Here is a 7977-nt window from a genome sequence, read left to right as displayed (position 1 = left end):
ATAATTGACACCTATGAATGATTTATTTTTTTCAAACTACTGTAAGTTTTCCAATTTTAATAAGAAAACAAAAAAGTTAGTGAGGAACCTTGAAAATCACATTTTTGTCTGCACAGATTAATTTGTGATGAAAATGTCCAGAGGATTTCTTAGTTGACCCAATGACCTTACTTTGAAGTTAATTCCAAAAAAAGATTCTTAAATTTTCTTAATTGTTGGGACTATTATTGAAGTAAACATATACCATCTCAAAATTGTTCTCTTTACAAATAGCTGTTATGAGAGTTTTCATGTTTAAATATGCATGTAAAAATCAATCCCCATAATTTACAGTCACATCTCAGGAAAAATTATTTCATACTTATTGTATTAGATTCCTCCAGTTCATACAATAGTCTCTCTTTCAGTGAAATGAATAGATTTCTAGTTGTCTGAAAGAGTTATTCAGTTATACCAAAAGTGCTTGGCTTCTACCCAGAAAATATTTTACACAGTGACACTTATGAGTGATAAAGTGGTATGAAGAGGTACTTATGTACTCACAAGAGCATACATCTGTTAATAACTGGAATTGCCCTCAGAGCCTGCAGCAACTTCTTTTGAATGTCTTCATACTGCAAATTTTAATCTTTTTATGGAAGACCTGATTTTTGGTGTACTCAACTAATAATTTGTTCAGTAGCATTGTATGATTTCCAAAACTCACAGATAATCTCCTAGTAAAATAATAGTAAATGTATTTTATACCAAATTCTACATGGTACCTTCATGACATTATTGAAATGCAAATTAAGTAACCATAGCCATTTAAAAATATAGAGTAAATAATTCTTTGTGTTCAAATACATTTTTAAATCATGATTCAATATTTTAAATGGGAGCCCAATAATAATAATAATAATAAAACACTGACTCACTGACATTTTGCCTATTAATAAGTTTTAATGTCTTATGGCCACATAAACTGTAATCAGTCACAGTTAATACATAATTTAATAAAAAACCATTATAAAGTGTATATTTATGTTTAAATTTAACTCCCTTTGACATTTTTTTTGTTTACTAGGAAGTTACCTTTTACACAGGTAAGCTATACCTATTGATTCCTACTTCTGAGATCTTCATTCTTCCATTATTACTTTTAGTTTTTAAGATAACTTTAATCTGTTTCTCTCTACTGTGCCTTGTCTTCCCATATTCAAGAATGTAAATTTATCCTCTATCCTGAAACAACTTTCATTTGACTCACAATCTTGAATAGCTATTGCCCTAATCTCTTTTGGGGTTACAGACAGGTAGAAAAGAGTCAAATTATCCTGAGTCTTGTATGCTCTACTAAATATTTCAGCCATTATTCTAAGAATAAAGTATTTAAAATAAGGAATGGATGTGGCAGTAGAGAGATTGTATGGTTGGAGACATATTTAGAAACTAAAATTTCCAGGATTTGGTGATGAATTAGATATCAAATGACTCTTCTGGCTTAAAGAACTGGATAGATGATATATCTGGTCCCTGAAATTGGGAATTTAAGTTATTTGGAGGAAAGATTCTAGAAGACATCATGACTTAGAAGTACTTTGGGTACATGTTGGAGGAACTGTCACGTAGGTAGCTGGGTTTATTGGACTGAAGCTCAAAAGTAAAGTCTGGGATAGAGATGAACATTTGGGATTCATTTAGGCAATTAAACTATAGACATGAATAAGATTGCATGGAAAAAGATTAAAGTGATGTGAGAATAGGGCTCAAGACCAAGCTTAGAATAATTACACAGTGTATGATTAATATAGGAAGCTGTCTTGTGAACAGAGACTTATGAATAGCCAGAGTTAGGAAAATGGAAATGTTAATGTAAATCAAGCCAACGGAAGATAATTTTTTTAAAGAAAATGTTGTCAACTGTGCCAAATCTGGAGTAGAGTTAAAATTTTTTTCTTCCATTAAATTTTGGAGCATAGAGATCTCTGTGGATTTCAGCCAGAGTTATTATAGTGGAGTGATAGATCATCCAGTCCCTTATAGACTATGATACAAAAATTACATTCATGCTGATCAACAGTGATCTACTAGTCAAAATCAATTGTGTATTTTCAGTCTTCTTTCTCCTTGAACACTGTTGATGGTGTGGATTATCCCTTCTCCCTTGGTTATTATTTCTCTTAATGCCATAACTAACTTCTTACTCCTTCTTCCTTGGTTCTTTTCTGGTTCCTACCCAGTGTTGACTTCTCCATTTGGTTTTCTCTTCCACAAGTCTCTTTTTCAATTTTGCTTTTATTTGCAAAGACACCTTGAAGACCATAGTAATTGGTTCGAGTAATACTGTCACTGCAGGTGGGAAACATACAAGAGACAAGAGTAGCCAATCTGACACTGATAATGTTCTTCTAAAAGCTTTTAATATACTCACAGGAAATATATTTCTCAGTGTATCGCTCATTAATTAACAATTTGTGGATAAAATTGTAGGACATAAGTTGTTCCAATAAAAACTTAACAGAAGAGTCCAACTTTGAGAAAGCCCACAGCATTTCAATCAACCAAGTTTGGAACCACTGATTTAACCAAATTTTCCTTCAGATTTGAATTATGTGATGATGGCAAAGCTCAAAAACATATGTAACTTTGTATTTGAAAAGAATGTGAGCAGAAAATGTGATATCGAGCTCCTAATCTATGGCAGACATTATGCTAGCCAGTGTTTTCTCATTTAATCTTCACAAACCTTTTTTTTTTAGGTAAATTATATTATCTTTATTTTGTTTCAGTTCAGGAAATTGAGACTGATTAGTCACTTATTCAAGATGAAAAATGATGGAAATAGCATTCAAATTTAGTTCACTAAAACTTCTAATTACATGCTTTTCTCACTGTTATACCCAACAGTGTTTTCCAAAGCTGCATAATATTTCCAAAGACAAGAAAGTATAGGTGATCACATTCAGATCTTAGTATTTATTTAAAAATTGAGTTATAAAAGAATTTCCATAAATCATACTTTAAAATAATTTTGTTATATTTGGTAACCTCATATCTGTGTATAGTTTGAAATGAAATGTGTGGTTTCCTTTTGAGGACAGCTAACCACAAGGTTAACTAAATTTCAAATACAATGAAGTCTTGCATTAATCTTTGGCTCTGAAATCACAATGCAAATTATTCCATAAATAATCTTCTCTAGTCAGCAAACTCTAAACATCAGTTTTTAACTTTTCAATTTCATTAATGATAAACTCTCAAAAGAGACTTATTATGGTTAGTAACAATAACCAAGTTGTGTTATTAGAATAGCTTGTGCATTTGTAGTGACTAACTAATAATATGTCCTTTTAATACACAGCACATAAAAGAAAGGCTTATGATGTCAAGTTTCCTTATTTCAGGATGCTTTTGTTACTTCAAGATTTCTGTAGAAAGTGAAATCATTATTATGTGAATCACTAGTCCCAAAAATCAGAGTGGGTGGTCAAAACATACCTTAGACAGGTATGATGATGATGAGTTTTTTTTAATTGGGGAATTGGGGAAGGGGAACAGTGTGGGAGAATTGGGGAGGAGACCAGTCCAGTTGTTGCTCTTCAATCTTAATTGTGGAGGGTGCCAGTTGTCATTTGGCTGCCTGTTGGCAGCTCTTGGCTTCTAAGTTCAAGGTGCTGTGTTACAATCTTAGTTGCAGGTGGGTGTAGCCACCATCTCACGCAGGAGTTGAGCCAGCAGGCTTGTTGTTAAGATCACATGCTCTATCAACTGAACCACCTGGGAGGCAACTCAGTTCAAGGTGCCGAGTTCAGTCTTAGTTGCAGGCGGGTGAAGCCCACCATGGAACAGGCAGTCTTGTTGTTAGGAGAAGGTGCTCTCACCAACTGAGCCATCCTGCCACCTGTTGGCAGCTCAGCTTGGGTGCAGTGTCATTGGCCCATGTGGGAATTGAACCGGTGGCCCGGTTGCTCAGAGCTCGCACTCTTAAGCTAACTCTTAAACAAATGAGTCACTCGGCCAGCCCAGGTATGATTATTTTTGAGTTCACTTAGCTCACAATATTCAGTTTATATTCTTTAAATATTTACCCTAAGATTTAAATTTGTGGTTATAAATGCTAATGTTACATTAAAAATTAAATCAAAATAGACTGACACAATGGTATTTCTTTAGGAAAAATAGTAGGTGAAAATTAGGATGTTTTTATTTTTCTGATAGGAGTATTGCTATTGCTTTAAAACTCTGGTGATTTTTGCAGTAATATATTTAGATTTCCTATTTTCTCTGTTCTTAATTGAAAATAAGTGGTTTCTAAAACTTACCAAATACTGAATTTAGAATAGTTCATCTATTTGTTTTTAAATTTTGAATAATAGACTAAAGATGAATTCATAAATAGTGTTTTCATTAATTATATCTGTATTTCATTCTTGAAACTAATGACTTTTTTTAAACAGCAATAGGTAATTTAATTGTTTCTGTCTTTGAGATTTTGGAAAAGTCATCATTTTTGGTCATAAGCATAAGCAGTCACCTAACATTGTATATATACCCTGTTTCCTTGTGACAAACAAAATAATTTTGTGTTTAAAGTGTATTGTAAATTATTACAAAAGTGTTTAAATATATTGAATTTCTTTTTTTGCCCTTGTAAAGTGAAACTAAATATTTCAGGTTAAGAATGATTTTACATATAGGGTCTATTATAATTTATGACTTCACTCTGCTTCTTTGTTTTGCTTTTCTGTTCTCCAGTTACTTTAAGGAATTTGAATCTCAGTAAGTTACATTTATTTTGAAATAAAAAGATAGTTCAAAACAGCTTTTATTGCCAGTGGAAATTTTCTAAAGGTGTCTGTATTTTTTTAGGAAGCTGTAATTTATTTACACATTCCTTCTCTGTAAGCCAGTCTGTTTTATCATAACAAAACCTACAAATAAAGGATCTGCTCCACGAAGCAATGTTGACCTATTACTAAAAGTACAAACACAGTGCTTGTTTGTCAAAATGTTTCCAAAAGATTATTTTATCAAAGTAAAAATATAACATTAACAATTTCCTTCCATTGTGCACTTGAAATTTTGAAAATATTCATGGAAGATTACAATAAATTGCATTCTTGAATATCTAGTTAAGCATTGTTTTATATATCAGTCAGAGAAACTAAATTTTTATCACATATGATAATGACCTTGAAAGATAACCTGACTTTTTACCTAATATAATTATTTTCTTATTAAATTGGCTCCTTAAACCAGCATTATTTTTTGCATTTATCTAGAAATTTTAACTTTATTTTCTGAATCTGGAGAGAAAAATCACAGACTTAATTTCACTCTCAAATGTAAATCAAATACACATAATAATAATAATATATGTGTGTGTGTGTGTGTGTGTGTGTTGTGTGTCTGTATTTAAGATGTAAGTAGTGTAATAGGCTATTTGTTCCTATTCTAAACAAGAAAATTAACTAACTTCTTTTCTTTTTAATCTGGGGAAAAGAAAAAATGATTTTTTCTTAGAGTTACTAGTTTATAATTAAAATTTTTAGCTCAACTAACTTAAACATTCTCCTTTTTATGCTGCATAACACAACAAAGCATGACTATTGCTGATTAAACTTATATCATTTTTAATATGGTATTTGCACAGTCATTAGAAAAATCAAAAACTAGTGGTGAGTAAAGATGGCAGAGAAAAATATAAAATCTTCTTCACAAACATAAATCATAACCCAAATGTAAAAATATAAGTAAGAGCTCTTGTATAAAGCTTGTTTGGGATGTGCAAAGTTTTACATTGCCTAGGTAAAATATTAACAAGGATGAGTTGAGAATCAATGTAATATACAAAATTACCTGCACAAATATTAGAATATGGTAGGTACTTTAATAAATGTATGTTGAGTCAACTGAAAGAAGACACATTAGTAATTTGGGAGAAATATTTTTATGTACTTTGAATATAGAATAAACTTGCTATAGTTTTAATGTGTTTGCATTCTGAGAATTTGAATGAAGGAGATTTCTTTCATTTAATTTACTTAACTTTGCTTTAATTGATTTTTCAGTGAATTCCTTGTGGTGGCAATGGTTCCCCAGGGTGCCAATTTTGAATCATGCTATGCTTAATTTTAAAAAAATCAACTAGCTTAGGCAAATGCATTAATCTAGGAAGACAAATATCAAAATATTTCCTTTTATACTGATATCTAAATGCTGTAAGACTTTTATTGCTGACTTAAAATTAGGCACTTAAAAAAGCTTTAGTATACTATTTACAGCATTTATATCTCATATAATCATCAAAGGTATAGTTAAAAAGCATTAGTGAAGGCAATATTGAGCACAGTCTATTGACAGTGAAATATGTTCTGACTGATTACACTGATGGAGACTTCAATGTTTTCTAGATTGAGTTGTATCTAATAGTGGGTTTTGTGTTTTTCTTTATTTGTCTTGCTATTCTCATCTACTTTGCCCACTTGACTCAGACAAAAGCAATGATTCATTATATTGTGAGCAAAGAAACTTGGGTAAATCACAGTGATAACAAATAAACATAAAATTACACACACACACACACACACACACAAAGTGCTTTGTTAACAAGAGAAGTCAGTGTAAGGAATACTTAGAGAAATCAATATAAGAAATACTTGTGCCACTATCATCTAATTTAACCCTCATGCACTGTTGTACTAGAGCCGCCTCCTCTTGACCCACAAGAGATGATTATCAAATTATCAGGAATGTTGTGAGCTGAGTTGCTAAATGCAACTATTATTGTAAACAAACAAACAAACAAATAATGAAAACTTACCATAAAATAAATTATACTAAAAACAAAGATAATAAATACTCAGAACTTATCAATTCCTAATTACTTTACTGTATTTCCCTAATATCTTTGCTTTTGAGTTTTTAAAAAAATTACTGCAGTTTTATGGTAGAAGTAATATTATACAAGTAAAATGATATCATGTGAAATACTATGGTATACAACCTAATGATGCGTATCTCTTCCCAACTTTGCATTGGAAGTTTGAACTTGGCCATGGTGGAAGGATTTACACTGCAAGGAGCCAGCAAATTCTGCAAATCAGATAGTTTTAAGCATTACTGGTACAGCACAGATCTCGCAGCCCAATCAAAGATATAGGCTATTTTATGGAAGTGGAAATTTAAACTCAAAGATATTAACTGATTTCCCCAATGCCACTCATCTCATATGTGTTAGACCAACATGTTCTAATTGACTCTAAACCAATATCGTTTTCAGAGATGCTCTGTTTTCTAGCAAACACCAACATCGTAATGGCCAACTCTACTGAGCCGTTCCTGGGTGCCAGGTTCTCTGATAAGTACTTGATATGCCTTATTTTAATTGTTACAGAATAGTTATAACTCTGACCTTTATTTTATAGATGAATGAAGTATGGCTTTGAGAATTTATTACCTTTCCAGAGTCGGGATCTGAACTCAAATCTCTGTAACTATGAAGCCAGAATTCTACTCCTACTGCTTATCCGATAACCTTCAATGGGTGATTTAAAACCCCCAAAAGTGGGTGGAGAAATAGTATACATATGAAATTTTCTAATTTTGGCATTGCACTTAATAGTATACTTTTACTTTTACTTTAATTCTTACCTAGTTTTAAATACTGTACAGCTGTTATACAATTCATCTATTTCTTTTGTTTCTTTTTGAGCTGGTAAAAAAAAAAAAAAGTTTCTTTTTGCCCTCCACTCCATAAAGGCAGAGACTTCTCTTTAGGGTTTTTTAACTTAAACCTGTTCTTTGAAGATGAGGAAGCCAAATCCTAATATAAATTCAAGCATTAAGAAGAAAGAGACTTGAGTCATATTTCAGGAAACATTTTCAGGATGCACAATATTGTTTAAATGTAAGACATTAGTGTTTCTTACTCACTTTTCCAAGCCATTTAAAGGAGTTTCAGTAATTATTTAATCCAACTAAGGAGAAAGACTA

This window comes from Hipposideros armiger, unplaced genomic scaffold (assembly GCF_001890085.2).
Source record: "Hipposideros armiger isolate ML-2016 unplaced genomic scaffold, ASM189008v1 scaffold_427, whole genome shotgun sequence".
In the NCBI taxonomy this organism is placed as follows: Eukaryota; Metazoa; Chordata; class Mammalia; order Chiroptera; family Hipposideridae; genus Hipposideros; species Hipposideros armiger.
The sequence above is the reverse complement of the archived record's forward strand: the minus strand, read 5'-3'. Positions refer to the sequence as shown.